The 20,811-nt window shown below is 39.1% G+C and overlaps 1 long non-coding RNA gene and 1 pseudogene across 1 annotated transcript; one reads left to right on the forward strand and one right to left on the reverse strand.

Annotated features, from left to right (window-relative positions):
• Positions 1-3,392: 3,392 nt before the first annotated feature.
• On the reverse strand, positions 3,393-9,611 carry LOC118998583 (uncharacterized). Its single transcript, XR_005068897.1, has 3 exons — positions 9,552-9,611; positions 6,927-6,934; positions 3,393-3,485 (listed from the first exon to the last, which is right to left on the reverse strand). It is a non-coding gene; the product is annotated as an uncharacterized LOC118998583 (long non-coding RNA).
• A 2,266-nt stretch (positions 9,612-11,877) lies between these two features.
• LOC118998858 (aurora kinase A-like) lies at positions 11,878-19,115 on the forward strand (annotated as a pseudogene).
• The last annotated feature ends 1,696 nt before the right edge of the window (positions 19,116-20,811 follow it).

The following is a 20,811-nucleotide window of genomic DNA, read 5'->3' on the forward strand; positions in this document are numbered from 1 at the left end:
ACATCATTTTACTGCACTTTCAAGGACCTATTGATGACATTAAGTGAGGACTTACTGTGTCTGCAGCCAAGGTCTTGACTGCCTGGAAACTGCTTGGAGGGTCTTTGTCAACAACCCAGGTGTCCTTAAAAAAGAGCTTCCTCCCACTAAGCAGTAGCAATCCAGGGGATCCTCTTCCTCCCTGAGCCACTGATGCCCCTTCTCCCGGGTGCCACTGGGCTGTTTACATGGGCGAGGAGAACCTTCCTACTGTGTGGTCCCCCACCTCTGCTGGCTATGCCGATGCACTGTCCTCAAAGCGCCAAACATCTGAGGGCTTCATCACCTCAGAAAGGGTTGTTGACCCAAAAAGGAGGAGCCAGAATTCTAGGCCAGCTTCTCAAAGATCCACCGTCAAGCCTGATTATCTTGCTTCCTTTCTGATTCTATTTGTCTAAATCTCGGGTCAGGAAAAGCAAATGTCTCTCCTGTGTCAAATGAAAAAAATGAATGGACAAGTATTTTTCAAACCTGTTATTTCTATGATAAACCTGTGTGTCTTTAGAAATAAAGAAGGAGTAAATTAAAGAATTGAAGGGACAAAAAAACATGCCAATATTTCATAATATCACCTCTTAACAATAAAGACTTAGATGTATTTTGATATGCATAAAATTTTGAGCCTTTAATGGAAGGCTCAAATCTGCTAGTACTTGGGGAAGTTCAAATTAAAGTGAAATACTGTATTTTACCTATGAGCTCAGGAAAACTATATTGAATAGAACGATAGAACTGAACTACTGGTAGATGTGAGGAAGGGTGTACTTCCATGACTTGCTATTAGTTTGAATTATTTTAGCCTTTAAAAAAAGCTCTCTGGAGCCCTGGCTGATGTAGTTCAGTGGATTGAGCATGGGCCTGCGAACCACACAATCTCGGTTCGATTCCCATTCAGGGCACATGCCTGGGTTGCAGGCCAGTTCCCAGAAGGGGACACACAAGAGGCAACCATACATTAATGTTTCTCTTCCTCCCTCCTTCCCTTCCCTTCTAAACATAAATAAATAAAATCTTTAAAAAAAAAGCTCTCTGGAGCTCTATTAAAATTAACACTACAAATACCCTTTACACAGTAATTTCACTCTTGGGAATTAATCCCACAGACATAACAGCCAGTTTGTGAGAAAATACCTATAGAAATCATTATTACAACATTTATGTGAAGAGTTTAAGCATGGAAACAAAATGAAAGCCCATGAGTAGACAAATAGCTGAGAAATACATCACATAGCAGAATATTATGAAACCCTTGTAAATAACCAAGAGATGTATCAGATAAATTACAGAAATCTCCAAGAGATATTATTGACTGAAAAACCAGGAAGCAGAAAACTGTATATAATATCATATTTTTGGAGAGAGAAGAAATCCTGTGTGTGTATATATGTCATATATATGTGAAAGCAAAGAAAATTGCAAATTGACGCATTGGATTCATGGGAGTGAGTCATACTGAGTTATTAATATCGATTATCCTGGGAGTGGGTGGAGGAGGTGATATAAGGGGTGCAGAGAGAAGAATTGTAAGAAAATCTAGGCCCAAAGAGAAAAAAAAATTGCTTTAAAAAAATCTGTGAAATTATTATATTTACATTTCAGTAAAATTATATGAGTGTTGGTAATGGTTTTTGAAGTATAAAAAGCTTTTTAATGGATATCTTATTAATAAATACTTTCCTAAAATTGACATAAATCCACTATAATAATAGTTGCCTATAAAATATCATATAAAATATGGAACATAGTCAAGGGGAAATTTATCCTACTTTGCTTTATATCAAGGTAATTAAGTGGGCAAAGGCTCAAAAACACTTGGTCACAATTTATCATAACTTATCATGATGTTAGCTAATACAATATATATGTCAAAGATCAGTACAAACTACCAAAAATATTGATGCAAGTTTTAAAAGGTACCGTGAAAAAAGGGGCATTATATGAAAGTCTCTGATCAAACCTCTGAAATTTAAAATCTTTGTTTTTTTGAAGTATACTTTATTGATTATGCTATTATAGTTGTCCTACTTTTTTCTCCCCTTAATTCTCCTCTGCTCTGCACCACCCTTCCAACCAGCATTTCCCCACCCTAGTTCATGTCCATGGATCACATATATAGGTTCTTTGGCTTCTTCATTTCCTATACTATTCTTAACTCCTCCCTGTCTATTTTGTACCTGCCACTAATGCTTCTTATTCCCTGTATCTTTCCCCCCCATTCTCTCTCTTCACCTTCCCCATTGATAAACCTCCAAATGATCCCCATTTCTCTGGTTCTGTTCCTCTTCTAGTTGTTTGCTTACTTTGTTTTTGTTTTTAGCTTCGGTTGTTGATGCTTGTGATTTTGTTGTCATTTTCATCATCTTCTTTTCCTTAGATAAGTCTTTATTATATGAAGGACTATAATAAGGGCTTGGTGATGATGAACTCCTTTAACTTTACCTTATTTGGGAAGCACTTTATCTGACCTTCCATTCTAAATGACAGCTTTGCTGGTTAGAGTAATCTTGGCTGTAGGTTCTTGCCCTTCATGATTTTGAATACTTCTTTCCAGCCCCTTCTTGTCTGCAAGGTTTCTTTAGAAAAATCAGCTGAGAGTCTAATGGGAACTCCTTTGTAGGTAACTGTCTCCTTTTCTCTTGCTGCTTTTAAGACTCTTTCCTTATCTTTAACCTGTGTAATGTAATTGTGATGTGCCTTGGTGTGTTTTTCTTGGGTCCACCTTGTTTGGGACTCTCTGAGCTTCCTGGACTTCCTGGAAGTCTATTTCCTTTGCCAGATTGGAAATTCTCCTTCACTGTTTTTCAAATTAATTTCCAATTTCTTGCTCATGTTCTTCTCCTTCTGGCAGCCCTATGGACATTTAAAGTTGTCCTGGAGGCTCCTCACCCTCTCCTCATTTTAAACAATTCTTTTTTCTTCATTCTGTTCTGGTTGGATGTTTATTTCGTCCTTATGCTCCAAATCAGTGTTTTGAGTCCTGGTTTCCTTCCCTTCACTGTTGGTTCTCTGTACATTTTCCTTTATTTCACTTTGCACAGCCTTCATGACTTCCTCTATTTTTTGGACCATACTCAACCATTTCTGTGAGCATCCTGATTACCAGTGTTTTGAACTCTACATCTAATAAATTGGCTATCTCTTCATCACGTAGTTCTATTTTTTTGAGCTTTGATCTGTTCTTTCATTGGGGCCATATTTTTATTTTTGTCTCAGCTTGCCTATTACGTGGTAAGGGGCAGAGCCTTAGGTATTCACCAGGGTGGGGCAACCCACTTTGCTGCTTTCTGGTGCTGTATGTGGGGGAAAGGTCCAAGAAGAAACAATGGTGCTTGCTTGGCTCTCGGCATTTTTAGTCACTTCCCCCGCTACCCGCAAGCAAATTGGGCCCTTCTGGTGCCGATTCCCAGGTGGGTGGGTTTGTATGCATTCTAGGGTCCTGTGGGTCTCTACAATGAACTTTCCTGTAAGGCTTGGAGTTTCTCCTGCTGCTGCATCCCCGCACAGATTTTGAGGCTTTATTTCCCTGCACTGGAACCCTGGGTTGTGCAGTCTTTCTCACTCCCCAGTTGTTCCTCCTGTTTTATCCTCACGCAAATGTGAGGATAAGCCTGGGACAGCCTGGTCTACCAGCTGTGGCTTTCCCCCACAACCTCCCCCACCCCTATCCTCCAGCCACTGCCTTGTTGCAAGTCCTCTCCACTCCAGCTGCCCGTCTCTACCCCTCCTACTGGTCTGAATGAATGTTTCTTCATTAACTCCTTGGTTGTCAGACTTCCATACAGTTCAACTTTCTGGCAGTTCTGGTTATTTTTTGTTTTTAAATTTATTGTTGTCCTTTTTTTGGTTGTGCGAGGAGACAAAGTATATCTACGTATACCTCCATCTTGGCCATAAGTTCCCTAAAATCTTTAATAAATGAACGTTTGAAGCAGAAATGGAATGGCATATGTAGAACTGATTTAAATTAAATCTTTTATAGATTGTTCATAATGATAAAATTGAAATTGTAATTAGAAATTTAGGTTAAATCAGGCCTGAGGCTAATTCCAAATTTCAGGGCAATCAAAAAATAAATATGTTTAGACTTTTTGAGTTAATTGGTCTCTGCAACTAAGATATCACTTGTCAAATAAGATATGAGAGTGATAAAACTGTGGACAAAACTTGAGCTTGACAATAATTTACTTTTGAATTGTATGTCCCTGGGTAGAGAAAAAAAATTTAAACAAAAATGGGACTGAGAGAAAAGCCTTTAAAAGGTGAAATAGCATGCAATTTTTTAAAACAGCATGCACTTTTGAGCCTGTGAAATAGTAAGGCAAGAGTATTAAGAGACAAAACTAAACTGTGAATCACAGGAATGAGGTTTAAAAAGAACCCAGCCTTGGCCAGTATGGCTCAGTGCATTGAGTGCTGGCCTGCAAACCAAAATTCCCAGGAAGATTCCCAGTCAGGGCACATGCCTGGGTTGCAGGCTAGGTCCCCAGTAAGGGGCGTGTGAGAGGTAACCACACATTGATGTTCCTCTCCTTTTTCTCCCTCCCTTCCTGTCTCTCTAAAAATAAGTAGATAAAAATCTTTAAAAAATAAGAAGTATCCAATATGTTTTCAAAAATGTCTCCCTTCTTAAATTAAAAAAATAATAATAATAAGGTTGTTTCCAAAAGTTGCATTCAACTCTCCTTTGTTGCATAGCTCCTCTTGTTCACTCTCCCTGCCTCCAGGACTGCATTTACAAGTATTTGGCAGGGTATGAGTATGATTAGAGGCCAAAAAATATCCTTCCCACTGTTCTTCCATGGGAGGACTCTACACTCCCACCCGACTTGAAATTCTCAACATTGGAGTCATCTGTTTCCCTTCAGAGACGAGACACCATATTTATCAGATGGTCAAAATCATTCCTCATGTCTGACAAAGTCATTTCTCCCCCGAAGAGAAGATTCTTTTCGGTGGGCATTGTAACTTGTATATCAAGTAAAAGGGAAGAGAATGCCACCTGTTCCAGGACAGCAAGTATTACTTAAAGCCAGCTTTTTAATGGCATATTAAGCTTGTCCAAGTCAAGTGGAGCTCAGAGATCACTGAACCCACCACGGAGTGGAATGGGCAGTGGGTATCTTCCCACTTTTCTCTGGAACCAGTGGAGAATGGATAGGAAGAGTGTTCAAATGCCACTCTAATTCCTTCAGGTGACTCCCCGGGAGGGAATTTCCATCTGTGCGGGTGATCTTTTGGTAGCAGCAGCTCTCCTGCAGTATAACAGGCCTGTATAGCCTTGACCTGAGGAAGCCGACATCATGACACCTAGTCAAAAATCAACTTCATTTTTCCCACTGCCTTTCAGTGGGACTATGTATTTCCCTGACCTTGGACAAATTTAGGGCGAGTTCCACCACTTTGCTGGTCACTCTGACATAAAAAGGAGGTTTTAGTAACTTCTAGGCAAATATATAGTCTTTGTTTAGTAACTAGTATGTTCAATGAAATAAAATAGTCAAAGACCTCTGAATTTTGAAGATTAAACTTCCTCTCCCTAAGTTTGGACCTCTAGAAAAGGAAGAGGGGATGTGATCAGTTCTCTCTCTTCAGGCAGATTGCTGACCAAGCTTATTTCCATCACAGGCATGTGATTTGAAGGAGAAATAAGAAAGCAGGAAAAATCTTTCTTGGCTAACACCATTTATTTTCCCACTGAGCACCCGCACTGGGTCCTCCTGGCAGCCAGCCACAGATAATCTCACCAGCATTCTCTTTCTGAGAATGAAAGGGATTTTTTTGGTCGGTCCCTTACCACTCGTCCCTTTCCCCTAGGAGGTGGCCTATATCTCCACTTCTCAGTTCCTCCGCTCTCACATCCCTTGGACAGGATGAATGCAGCTCCACGGCTGAAGGGACGTCTACATGCATGCATACCTCTGCCTTTTGAGAGGATGATTTTGGACCCACCCTAGAAAATAGCAGCTCTCCCAATAGTCTCCTCTAATCTTCCAATCCATTTGTAATCCTACTTGGAAGAGCCATTTAAGCATCATGAAATGAGTTTTTGTCCATTTCTTTTGCAAATCATATTGGTGACCTCACATTGCCCATTGGAGTGTAGCATTTATCATCTTGTAAACTTACCCAGAACTGACCTAAAATAATTCCATTTAAACAACTTTTTATCCTTGTTAATAAGCAGAATTCTCAGTTAAATTTTAGTACTTGTTGATTATGCTTTGATGTCTGTATGTGAGGTATCAGTATGTTTTGGAGAATTTTTTCATTAGACTCAGCCTTCGTATTATACTGTTCTGCATTTTTAATTCTATTTTGTTCATAAAGTTACAATGGCCATGGGGCAACTAATTTAATCTCAATTAGATCAGTGGTGGTTTGTAATTATTTCCGTAGGTGCCCTTCTACTCTATTTAGCAGCTGGCAAGCCACAGTGCTTTAGATAATATGGCAAATTATCTCGTATCTCATTTATCTGTAAATAATATAGAAAATGGGATAAATTATAAATATAGCAAGATATTTTGATCCATAGATTTTTCAATTATTTTTGTTTTCAACAGATAAAGGGGAAGAAATTCAGCACAGAAATGTGTTGAGCGTTTCGGTAGTGGAATTATGCACCCACCATGGCTGGGTATTATGTTCAGGCTTTTCTGTCCCTTTGGGCACAGGAGAAGTTAACAGGCCAGCGGGGCAGACTCCCAAGAGTGGATTGCACGTGGTGATGGCACTCCTCTGCAGGAGCCCCATTCCTGGTGGTAACTCTTTCCTCCCATCTCATTGCCCCGAGTGCCTCCCAGTGCCTAGGGCTCTGCAGAATTGGCAGCCACTGTCTCTCAAATTCTTTGAAGCAATTATGTAATTATGTAATTACGGAGGGCTACCTCCAACGCTCAGTGTTCCTCCCTGATTCTAACTTTTAAAAATGAGCAAATGGAATTAAACAAACATAAGAATCATTTATCTTCAACTTACTTTGAATACTAATCAAGCTCATATTGATTACTTTTAGACTTTGGTCCACAGGAAAATATCCGCCCCCCGCCCCCCCACCCCATGGTGGTTAGCTGTGAATTAATGGTGCTCAAATTTTGCTTCCCTTGAGAATTGCCTGAGAAGCTTTTAAAAATCCTGACGCCCAGGGTATATTCCAAACCAATTAAAGTACAACTCCTGGGAGTGGACTTCAGTCATCAATATAGTTTTAAAAACTCCCCAGTGTAGGGCCGATCTGAGAACCAGAGCCACAGTGTAAGTGACTCTAGGTCATGCTGGGGTGCTCAGGGAAGCTCTGAGCTCTTACAGATAGCAGTCAGTCAACATCACCAGTGTGTGCTGCTTTCAAAAATCCAACAAAGGGAAACAAAAAAATTAGAAAATAAGCGGTGTATGACTTACAGAAAAATATCTTCTTTTTCAAAAAGGATTCACCAAAGTCTCCTTAAAAGAATAAATGTGGCCCTGGCTGGTGTAGCTCAGTGGATTGAGCGTGGGCCTGTGAAGCAAAGGGTCACCAGTTCGATTCCCAGTCTGGGCACATGCCTGGGTTGTAGGCCGGGTACCCAGTGGGGGACAGGTGAGAGGCAACCACACACTGATGTTTTTCTCCCACTCTTTCTCTTTCCCTTCCCCTCTCTCTAAGAATAAATAAATAAAATATTTTTTTAAAAAAGAATAAATGTGAATAGTCATTACATGTACAAATGTAGCGTGTAGTACTTTAGGAAAACATGTATATTCTACTATCACCCTGACCAATTATGTATCAAATCTGAATTTGTTATTGCCCCAACATTTAATCACTCTTGTGCCTTCAACAATTCTGTCAGTAATGAAATATGCACTGTCTCTGTTCTTAACCTCAGAAACAGGTTGGTCTTTATTGTTTTATTTATCATTCTTAATAAAGTCCTGTAAACATGTTTTACAATTAATAAATAAATTAAATATATTGAGATAACATTAGTTAATAACATTATATAAATTTCAGGTATATAGTTTTATTTATTTATTTATTTATTTGCAATTTTAAAAATATATTTTATTGATTATGCTATTACAGTTGTCCCATTTCCCCCCCTTCATTTCCCTCCACCCTGCACACCCCCTCCCACCCACATCCCCCCCTTTAGTTTATGTCCATATGTCATAAGTTCTTAAGCTTCTACATTTTCCATACTATTCTTACCTTCCCCCTATTTCCTACCTACCATCTATGCTACTTATTCTCTGTACCTTTTCCCCCCTCTCTCCCCCTGTTGCTAACCCTCCATGTGATCTTCATTTCATGTGGTTCTGTTCCTGTTCTAGTTGTTTCCTTAGTTTGTTTTTGTTTTTGTTTTAGGTGTGATTGTTAATAACTATGAGTTTACTGTCATTTTACTGTACGTATTTTTTATCTTCTTTTTCCTAGATAAGTACCTTTAACATTTCATATAATAAGGGCTTGGGGATGATGAACCCCTTGAACTTGACCTTATCTGAGAAGAACTTTATTTGTCCTTCCATTCTAAATGAAAGCTTCACTGGATAGAGCAATCTTGGCTGTAGGTCTTTGGATTTCAGGACTTGGAATACTTCTTTCCAGCCCCTTCTTGCCTGCAAGGTCTCTTTTGAGGAACCAGCTGACAGTCTGATGGGAACTTCTTTGAAGGTAACTGTCTCCTTATCTCTTGCTGCTTCTAGAATTCTCTCCTTCATTTTAATCTTGGGTAACTTAATGATGATGTGCCTTGGTATGTTCCTCTTTGGGTCCAAATTCTTTGGGACTCCCTGAGCTTTCTGGACTTCCTGGAAGTCTATTTCCTTTGCCAGATTGGGGAAGTTCTCCTTTATTATTTGTTCAAATAACTTTCCCACTTGTTCTTCCTCTTCCCCTTCTGGTACCCATATAATTCAGATGTTGGAGCATTTAAAGATGTCCTGGAGGTTCCTAAGCCTTTCCTCATTTTTTGAATTGTTTCTTCATTCTTTTCTGTTTGGTTGTTTCTTTCTTCCTTCTGGTTCCCCTCCATTGATTTGAGTCTTGGTTTTCTTCCCATCACTATTGGTTCCCTGTGCGTTTTCCTTCATTTCACTTAGCATAGCCTTCATCTTTTTCATCTAATTTGTGACCAAATTCAACCAATTCTGTGAGCATCCTGATCACCAGTATTTTGAACTGTGTGTCTAATAGGTTGGCTATCTCTTCATCACTTAGTTCTATTTGTTCTGGAACTTTGATCTGTTCTCCTGTTTAGGCCATTTTTTTTTTTTTTTGTCTTGTTGTGCCTGTTACATAGTGAGGGGCGGAGCCTTAGGTGTTCACTAAGGCAGGGCAACCCAGTTGCTGGGTTGTGACACTGTATGTGGGGGCAGGATCAGAGAGGGAACAATGGCACTTGCTCCACTCTCTACTACCAGATTTCACTCACTTCCACTGCTTCCCCCAAGCAACCTGGGTTCTTCTGGTGCTGATTCTTGGGTGGGTGGGTTTGTATACATTCTAGGACTTTGTAGGTCTCTCCAACAAGATCTCCTGTGAGGCTGGGAGTCTCTCCCGCTACCTCAACCCCCACAGGTGTATACAATGGGTGTTTTGAGGCTTTATTTCCCCATGCTAGGACCCCGAGTTGTGTGGTCTGTCTCGCTCCCCAGTTTCACCTGGTTTATCTGCACACGAATGTGGTACCACCGGGTCAGCCAGCCGCCTTGTGCCCAGTGCCTCACTCCATAATCACTGCCTCACTGGGTCTGCCTGCTGCCACCCCATGCCCAGTGTCCATTCACTGCTGCCTTGCATGCCTGGTGCCACGTGCTTTTTTTGCCTTCTCCCATCTGCTTGACTCTGCCTCTCCTACCAGTCTGGTGAATGTGTGCAAAGAAGTTAAAATAACTCCTTGGGTGTCAGACTTCCATACAGTTCAATTTTCTGTCAGTTCTGGTTATTATCTTGTTTCTAAATTGTTGTTGTCCTTATTTTGGTTGTGCAAGGAGGCACAGTATGTCTACCTATGTTTCCATCTTGGCCGGAAGTCCTCAGGTATATAGTTTTATAACAGATCGTCTGTATAGTACGTTGTGTGCTTACCACCCAAAGACTGGTCTCCTGATCATCTCTTTTAAGTGATTTCCTATTTCTGTATTTACCATCTTAATGCAGGCCCACTTTTATTCCAAGATTATTGCTAAAGCTTCCTAATGTGTCTTCCTGCTTTCAATATGAGTTAATTTTCATAAAATATTACTTCTAACATGTTCTATTCTTTTCAAAAATCTTTAGTGGTTTGCAGTCACATGAAGTTTATACTCCTTAGCCTGGCCTCCAAGCCTTCCACAATTTGACTTTTCATTCCTCTCTTCCACTTCTCCCAATGGTAGATTTACTTGGTTCACATCTATGAGTGTTTGTGAATTTTTTCTCTGAAGAATATCTTTTCTTACTGTGTCCTGCTTATTCTTATTGTATTCTCCTTTAAGCCTCAAATCAAATCCACTGTTCTGCAAGACATCTTCCAGGCCAGGCCACCTCTGTCCATGGAAATCTCTCTCTCACTCTCTTATTATTTACTATCACGTGCCCTTATAGTGCCATCTTTCCATTATTGAGTTTTCCACGTATGAAAACACCATCTCCCCATCCATGGTGTAAACTCCTTGAGAGTAGACACCTTCAGTGTTTCCACCACGTAGATTAACACTGTCCCATCCACATAATAGATGTTTGATAAACATGCATTTAACACAACAGTTAGTAAGGAATATATCAAATACCACTAATATCTGTCATGTTTCCTGTGTAAAGAATTTCTGTTTGTTGCCCTGGCTGATGTAGCTCAGTGGATTGAGCACCGGCTGTGAACCAAAGGGTTGTCAGTTCGATTCCCAGTCAGGGCACATGCCTGGGTTGTGGGCCAGGTCCCCATTGGGGGCAACATGAGAGGCAACCACACATTGATGTTTCTCTCCTTCTTTTTTCCCCTCCCTCCCCCTCGCTCTCAAAATAAATAAAACCTTTAAAAATAAAAAAGTTTTTTAAAACAAATCTTCTACTTGTTAATCTTGCCTACAGGTGGGCCTTTATATAAATTCTAAGAATATGCTTGGGCTAAGAAAAGATAACTGAAGCCATGAAACTTACCCATTTTATCCAGATCTTGTGAATTGTGTGGCTGTGTAAAAGGCAGAACCATTTACAGGAAGAAAAACAATCCTCTGCTAATTTCTGCCTCTCTTACTAGAAAATTAGTTCTTTATCAAAGTAATACATATAATTTTGTCTAATTCTTAGTGGTATTGATAAATCCTATAATTAAAAGTCATGTGTTTAAGGCTTGTGCTTTCATTTTAGGCAGTAAATCATCTTAATTTTAAAAGATCATTTCCATTAACAAGGTTCTCTCAGAAGCTTTCCAGATCTGTTATAATTTTTAGCTGCCAATGAGAGAAACATTTGAGTAGATGTTTCCTAGAATCACAGAGTAAACCTGTCCACACAGTGATAGAAAGACTTTGACAGGGGAATGTACAGCATGCGCCATGCTACTTTCCTTTTCAGAGTGTTTAAGATGTTGTTAAACCTCCTAGTAGGCACCAGACTTCTAAGCCCTCATTTCTTGGGAATACATTTTATATTTAATTCATTTATGTGGTTTTAAGGATCTAAGATTTATCCCAAACAATGAGAGAGTGAGAAATATGAAATAAAAATTCTATAGGAATTTTTTTTCTAGGTACCATTCCTCAGGTATATTTCATCCAATATTTGGTAATAAGTAAAGTGTTCATTGTTCAAACCAGGAAGGTCACGCATCTACTCTACCTGGATCCAAATGCCAAGATCATCCTTGTCTAGCTATGTCCTTGGGTAATGTATTTAACCTCAGGTTCTCAAGTTTTCTGATCCATAAATGGAATACTTTTTCTTTTGAGGGATACATATACAAACCTACACACCATGTGGTTTTGTGTGTGTGTGTGTGTGTGTGTGTGTGTGTGTAATTTCCTTGGATGGGGTGTATATTGTTACTTTTAGGGGAAATATATGCATTAACTTCTCTCAACCACTTAAAACTATGTCAGAGAAAAGCACTAATCAAAAATGTTAATTATAGGTTGGGGGCAGTGAGTGCCTGGAAGAGAAAAGGTATGTGCAGTGCTGAATAAGAACCATCTGTCAAGGCAGAGACCCAGAGCACAGAGCAAATGGGTGGGCAGGTCCCGTGAGCAGATAAGGGGAATGAAAACACCCATGGTGGAGGGCCCTGCCGCTGGGAACAAGAGCCCGGTCTTCTGCCTCTCACTGTACTCACCAGACACACTTTAAAAAAAGAATATTTAAAACCTTCAGGAAACCAGCCCCAACCTAGAACAGCTTCATGAACACAAAATCTCAAGTTTTAAGACTCGCCTGTTTCTCTGTTGGCATTGCTAAACCATTCAAGAGCCAGTAACTAATTTCGTAAACCTGCTCTTCCTTTTCTCGCTTCTCCCATTTGTTCTCCTCTAAATGTGTAAAGGAGCACAATAAAGTACCTTTTAGGGAAGCTCAGAATCTGTCTTTGTTCTGAACACTCTCAATGGTCTTTGAATAGAATTGTCTTTCAAGGTGGAAACAAAAAGGAATCCTGAATAAAGGTTGGTTTTAAAGTTCAAAATAAGGCCCTGGCTGGTGTAGCTCAGTGGATTGAGCACAGGCCTGCGAACCAGAGGTTCGAGGTTCGATTCCCAGTCAGGGCACATGCCTGGGTTGCAGGCTGGTTCCCTGCAGGCCAACTCCCAGCAGGGGATGCACAAAAGGCAACCATACATTGATGTTTCCCTCCCTCTCTCCTTCCCCTCTAAAGATACATAAATAAATAAAATCTTAAAAAAAAAAAAAAAAAAAATCAAAATTAATGTAGCTATCAGGAGTATTGAATGTGATGATTTACTTGAAGTACTTAGCAGGGTGGCAATCTGGTCCCCTGAAGAAATGAAGTCCCCATCAAGCAGAAATCACTTGCTCTCTTTGCGTTAGAAATACACCGCAAATGTTTTTCTTTTCCAGCTCATAGCCCCAGGAAAATTAACTCTCACGTAGAGGGGGTATGGAAGTCTAGAGTATCAGATGCAAAGATTTCTAGCAGGGGAGGGCTTGGTTCTCCAGGGGACTCAGCAACTTTGGGTCAGAGGTCAGAGCTGACATGCACCACACACAGATCTAAAGAAAACTGTATGTCAGAACCTGTTAAGACTACAATTTTACCTGGCGATGTTCCAAAATGTGTTCTGGTGACTAGCAATTTCCTCCTCAGCATCTGTTAACTGCAAATAGTGGCCAGGTTCAGGGGGTCTTGTGTCCTTCAAACTCCTCCCAGTGAGTTCCTTCACAAGCACAAAAGCTCATCTCTAGCCATAAACCGGTTTAGAATCTGAAACAGAAGCAATTGCAGGTAACCAGTGTCCCTCATCCTGTTCCCAGGCCACTGAACAATAGGCAAAAGAGTCAGCAGCCCCAGCCACCAGCTTTTGGAATAAATTCTGAAAAGGAACTAATCCCAAAAAGGAAAACTGCCCTTGCTGGTGTGGCTCAGTGAGTTGAGCACCTGCCTGGGGAACCAAAAGTTTCCAGTTTGATTCCCAGTCTGGGCACATGCCTGGGTTGTGGGCCAAGTCCTCAACTGGGAGTGAAAAGTAGATAGTCGACCAACGTTTCTCTTGCACATCAATATTTCTCTCCCTCTCTTTTTCATCCCCTCCCTTCTCTCTAAAAATAAATAAGTAAAATCTTTAAAGAAAAAGAAAAATGAAGAGTAAAAAAAAAGAAACCAGACGATCGATCGCGGTTCGATTCCCAGTAAGGGCACATGCTGGGGTTGCAAGCCAGTTTCCGGCAGGGGCCAGTTCCCTGCAGGGGATGCACGAGAAGCAACCATACATTGATGTTTCTTTCCTCTCTCCTTCCCTTCCCCTCTAAAAAGATAAATAAATAAAATATTTTTAAAAAGAGTAAAAAAAAGACAATGGGCTTTGGAAGATTTTAGAAATTGGTCACCCTCTGGCAAAGGTAAATTTGCAAATGTTTACCTGGTGAGAAAAAAACAAAGCAAGTTTACCCTGGCTCTGAAAGTCTTATTTAAAGCTCAACTGGAGAAAGCAGGCGTTGAACATCCGCTAACAACAGAAGTAGAAATGCAGTCCCCCCTGTGGCACCCTAATGTTCTCAGACTGCATGGCATTTCCATAATGCCACCACAGTTTACTTAATTCCAGAGTATGCGCCTCTTAGACCTGTCAGTAGCAGCAATTTTCAACTGTTTTCATTGCTTGGCACTCATAAACTAATTACCAAAATTTTGTGCACACCAAGAAATATACTTTTTGCCCATCTGAAGAAAAATAGTATAATTTTGGTTCATTCACACTGGACAGCTATTGTTGTGTTGGCTGCTTTCATTTTTTTCCCAATTTTTTTATTTAATTATTTTTCAAGTGCAGTTTTCTGTCTATTACTCCCATCCCATCCCACCCCCTGTGCTACCCCCTCCCTCCCATTTCTACCCTTCTCAGTTGTTGTCCATGTATCCTTTATATTCGTTTTTTTTATTTGACAATCTAAGGAATAAGACGTCAGTGTGCCTGACTAATAGTCAGCTATTGCAGGCTTTAAAAATTCCTGTGGCACAAGTAGATGATTTTCTAACCACTTTGCTGTACATCTGAAACTAACATAGACTAATATTGAATGTGAATTGGAATTGGAAAAAGTTTAAATAAATAAATGAAGCTTTATAAATCCAGTCATTCACTGTGTGATGCTTCACAATATGATGCTTCTATCTCCACAGCAAAGTTGGATGAACCTGCTTCTCAGCTTCCCATGAATTATGAGCCCATGTGAGCCTTTTGATAGATTTCTTCTGGCTTAAATGAGTCAGAATCATCTATTTCTGCTGTTTACAATGAAAAATCCCCCACTGGTATATCAATCTACTTTGAGTTAATGTTTTCTCAGAGCAAGCACTAAGCTAGGATATTGAGGGGCTACAGAGGTTCAGAAAGCATGGTGCTTGCTCCTAACTCACTAGGAAAACAGAACATAGATCCGCAAAAAGAAACTACTGAATAAAGCAATACGTCTCTTCATAGACGTACAGAAGAGAAATATATTTCTGAGAAGCAGCTTTCTATTGTGGTAAAATATAAAATTTGGAGCCAGATGATGGGCTTCTGGGTCCCAACTCTGCCACATTTTATCCATGATAGGCACTTTACTCAATGACTCGGACACTTCTCTCCTACTGTAGCAAGTAAGGAAGTAGATTTTGAGCCATTTTGTAACCTCAAAGCACTGCACAAATATTAGTTTGTAATGATCACAAGGAGCTAAGCATGGTCAGCCATTTCACAAGGTGAACCATTTTACATAAAAGCTACAATTCACCCCATGCCTAAAATATACTGTCCCTAGGCCCTGGCTGGGTAGCTCTGTTGGTTACAGCCTCATCCCAAAATGCCAAGGTTGCAGGTTCAATCTCCAGTCAAGAAATAACCAATAAATGAGTCAATAAGTGGAACAACAAATTTCGGTCTCTCTGTCTCTCATCACTAAATAAAATTAAAAAAAAGAAAATATACTGTCCTATATATAACTTGATCCTATAAGGTATATATACTTAATACTCTTCTACAAATTAGAAAACTAAGATGGATGGATGTTTGGTAATTTGTTAAAGATCATGTAGCTAACAACTGACATATCATGGATTTGAACTGCATCTGACTTCCAGTTCTATACCATTTCCACAAAATGCTACTTCCCTGATGGTGCTTTTAGGATAAAGCATAGGATTCCAACCAAGTGTAAAACTATGAACAAACTGATGTATCTGGGCCTGCCTGCTCTCATTACCTATACATGTTAGTGTCTCTTCCTAATAGCCTCATCAAACTCTCCGCTCTCAGAGACAGGGAGAGAAGTGCCATAGTTGTCAGTCGCAGGAGGCACAGACTTTGTGACAAGGTCATTTGGAGCAAGATGTAGTCTAGATCAGTAATACTAGCGAGAGCAAGAAGTAGGTGCCTTTCCTTGGAGAATGCTGTGTTTTACCCTGGCGTGTAGATGAGCAGTGTGTTCAGCAATGCCGCAATAGCCGTATGTTGCCAAGAATGTACTACTACTTTATATTGTCTTTCCCTCAATTGAAACACAGTACAAGTCTAACACCTAGCAAGTTGCGGGAATAGAAGAATCCTATTGGAGTCAGCTGGTTAACTAAAAATGAACTAACTTGAGCTCTTCTGCTCAGATCCAGAGAGACAACACAGGGCGCTTCAGCAGCAGCAAAGTGAATAGATCTGAGAGAGAGTCCAGGTGACTTTGGATCCTGACAGCCATATTTCCACAGGTAATCTGATGGAATGAGGGCCTGGGCTTTGTCCAGAAAACTTGATTGAACGAAGTCTACATCTTGTCAAGGCTAGAAATTAGAAATCTCTTCTAATTATTAATGAATATCTGATAGCATCTTCTCACTTTTTTCCCAGGAGCAGTTTTGCATTAATCCCAGGCAGAGGTACTACTGTTTCTTGGCCATTAGAGCATCTTGAATGGCCAACAATATAGTGATTAGGAAACTAATCATATTAAATGTCTTCTTCTGATTATTATTCACAGGCTTCTAAAACCAATTGTTTGGTGGCACAAACTTATCAATTACTTGTGTTATAATGATTGTACAACTGAATGTGGTAATCAGTCATTGCTTAAATTTTATGAATAGGATTAAGTAGTTTAACAGATTGAGTAAGTCAGGTTTTACATGTCACTATAGCACTTAACATAAATATTATTCATCCATAAAAATTCCCAGTAGCTGTACAAAATAACATAGCAGACACAGTCTGAAGCTGACAACCACCACACTTACACTGTGAGAAGTATTAGACCTCTACAGAATACAACAGGATTCTTTAAATCTGGTGTCTAACATTTGTTGAAATAAGACAACATCCACATATTGGAGTCATTCTCTTCAGATCCTTTATGGTTGCTGTCAAAAGCGCTAGATTAATGTTTAAGTGAAACATCAACACTTCCATGTATTACTTTCACATGAAAAGATGATGAGACCTAATTTAATGATTTTTATCTAGTTTTTTTATCATATGACCAATGATATTTGTTCTTAGAATTATCTTTATAGACATGAAAATGGATGGATTTAAGCATTTATGACCTGGACTAAAAAATATCACCTACAACTCAAAATATTACAAAACAAAAGGCAATATAAATGCAAGTGATGTGCTCGCTTGTTGCCCGACCCAGACTTCTTCATGACTTCAGGACCAGTGAGTTATACCCTTGTGAGTCACATTCTGGGTAGTCACCACCTACTCTTTAAAGCATCATTGATCTATGACAATAATTTAAAGAAAGAGATTTTTTTATGTTTAATATCACAACCTCGATTTACCTATATGTTTTTTAGCTTTATAATCTTCATCTTTGCATCTACATTTTTATCCATTATATTCATTCTCTGTGGCTACTTAACAAATTACCCCCAACATGCAGCAGCTTCAATCAACAAACCATTAGTAACTCATAGTTTCTGTGGGTCAGGAATGTTTGTGCAGCTTAGTTGGGCCCTGAGACACACTCTCAGTCAAGGTGTTGGCCGGCACTGCCAGCATCTAAAGGCTCAACTGGGGAGAAGGTACTTCCAAACTCACTCACATGGCTATTATTAGCAGGATTCAGTCCCCCCTGGGCGGTTGGTTGGAGGCCTCCCTTCATTCCGTGCTTCTCAGTAGGGCCTCTTCATAGGGCATTTCCAACTTACAACATAACACCTGGCTTCTATCAGAGAGAGCAAGAGTGCGTGAGTAAGATGAAAGTCAGAGACTTTTTGCAATCTAGGTCCCTAGGACAGTCTACACTCAAGGGAAGAGGACTGCACAAGGTCGTGGGTATCAGGAGGCAGAATTACTGAGGCCACATTAGGTCCCTCCCACATCCATCAGCTCAGGAAGCGTAGTACATGATCTGATTACAGTCAAAGTCACATATAAAATATACACTAATGAACAAAGTGAAATTTTTACTTAATCTGATTTCCCCATTACTTCAAGTGTATCTGTCTCTCTGGTTATTTTTTGTGAACTACCTGATCAGAAATAATGGATTTTGATCAAATTCCTTGTATTACTAAGAAGAATCAAGATATAACTTAAGCATCTTCTTAAAGTAAAATGTTAATAAAAGGATTTCACACATGTAATGAAAGCACTGTCAGTTTAAGTACAGCTTACAGAGCCTTAGATTCTACCATTGTTTTTGCATTGTTTTCAATTTGTTTGTCTAGTCATTTTTCATTCTTTCAATTTTAATGAAAATAAAGTTTGTTTAATGGACTATTATAGGATAGACAAAACATTCCGAGTAGTAAAATGTTTGTTTACATTCAACTAAGAGCACTTTCCTGCCACTCAAGGAAGAGGTGAGCATTACGTGGTAAAAGAATATCAGAAACTCCAAGTATTTTAGGACTCCATTTTTTTTAAGGCAGCCTTTCTTCTAGATAATTCTAAAACTCACTACAGCTGTCACATATGTCTTCTGGAATATTTTCATCAATGTCATTTATGAACTACACTACTCCTAAGGTAAAATAAATATGTGTATGATTTGAGGGACACACATCAATATTTATTATACGTGTATACACACATCACTTCATACCTGACCAACTCCTCTAGGGATACAACTCATGAAGCTCTAACGACTCACCCCCCACTCTAATAAATGAAGATAGTATGACCAGTGCCCACCCTCATCTGTAAAAAGTAGTATATAGTCAGGGTACACTAAAGCATAACAAGTAAACCCAAAATTCAGTGGCCTAACATGGTAACGGTTTATTCTTCACACTGAACGATTTCTGTCACCACTCAAATAGGACGGCCCAGTCCTGCCACTGGAATACCGCCACTATCGGTTGTCTTGGGTGGACAGTCTCTGCGTGGTGCTTCTGAAACAGCCAAGGAAACAGAGGCAGCAGGATTTTGGCTTCCGAGGAAAGGGAGGTGGGGGGAGTAGTAAAGAATAAAGGGAGTCAAATACACGGTGACGGAAGAAAGTTTCACTCTGGGTGGTGAACATAAAATGCAGCATATAGATGATGTACTATAGAATTGTGCACTTGAAACTTATATCATTTATTAAGCAATTTATTAAGCAATTTAGTAACAAAAAAGAAACAGAGAACTAGGACTTCATCTCCTTTGCATAACAGATCATGGGGCTGTTTTACATCAGTCTACTAATAAGCATCTGTTAGTGTGTCAGTATGTGATTTGTAATATAATACCAGGTAGAGAGGATGGACTGTAGAGGGGACCTATAACCCTCATACATCTTTAAGTATGGGATACTAATGATCTCAACCACAAAACAAAACTAAGAATTATAAAGACCCAAAAGGTTTTTATTAGTCTGCAAGACAATGATGCACTCTACATATTTATTTTTAGACAGAGCGTCTTTCCAAGCTTTCTTTACTCACATGCAAGTTCAATGACAAGAAGTGTGCCCTCTACTTGTTGTTCATTGTTTACTTGTTCTCTACGAGAAAAGAATAACTTGGAATCTCTGGAATGATGGGTCCCAGTAACTGTTTACTACAGATTCCGTAATGATAACTTTAATGTGCTTTGCCAGTCAGAAAATTCAGACATCTTAATAACAATATTTCACTTTACATGACAGCAAGCTACTGTATTAGTCTATGCTCTTTTGGGAAAGTTATTATTGAAATAACAGCAAGCACAACTTTGAAAGCTTTTTCTCTTAATTAAAAGTGAAATATCCATCTCTGTTGTCACCAAACCCCAGAAAGCCTCAGATCAAATGTATTCTCTATCACCCTGCTTTAATTTCTCTGACACTGAATATATTTCTTTCTTGAACAGGTATCAAAATAGTAATATGCCTTTCATTATAGTTTATTCATGGATTTATTAAAATAAAATTTTCATGCTGATATTTCATTTTTAAAGAGGGTATATTAATATTCTGTTATTTTCCCTACCTTACAAAGAAATGGAAATTAGAATTTCAAAACATTTAAAAATCAGATCAAATAACTGTCTCAGGGAAATTGCTGCAAGTAAATCTAACTTTGTAGCTTCTTTATATATTTTTTTGCAGACCCTATTCTAACATATTATTTATTACAATATTCTTTATAATTCATAAAAGTAATTTTTCTATACATTTACACTTCTGCTGATTTTATTTACTTAAATTTTATCTTTACTTTCTTAGTAAACAATTAATAACAAAGCTGTGTAGGCCCACTGTAGACATAAGTAATAACTCAAGACATTCTTTAAAATCTAGACACAGTCACAACAGAATGTTCACTTTAATTTAATAGATATCTGCTCTTATGAAGGATTCTGACAAGCATTTTCATCTTTTGTACCTAAAATGTTATTTGATTGATGTAGACAAAGTGAATGAATGAAATTACCTCATCTTCTCTAAAGACAGGGTTAAAAGTTCTCACATTTTGTTTAGTATCCTCATGGAAAAGTTCATTCAAAAAATAGGTTGTTATATAATTCATTCCAATTTTCCTTGTGATTCTGAAAAGTGTGGTGTACACATCATGAGTGGCAGAAAGGACGGCGTTTCTTACTACAACTTCCCTCTTCTCCTCACTTACATCTTCAGGGGCACCGAGATTGGGTTTAAATTTCAAAACTCTAACTCAAGATTCTCAATACTTTCTATGAAAACAG

The sequence above is a fragment of the Sturnira hondurensis genome, unplaced genomic scaffold (genome assembly GCF_014824575.4).
Source record: "Sturnira hondurensis isolate 20B ecotype Veracruz unplaced genomic scaffold, ASM1482457v3 Scaffold0014384, whole genome shotgun sequence".
Lineage (NCBI taxonomy): Eukaryota > Metazoa > Chordata > Mammalia > Chiroptera > Phyllostomidae > Sturnira > Sturnira hondurensis.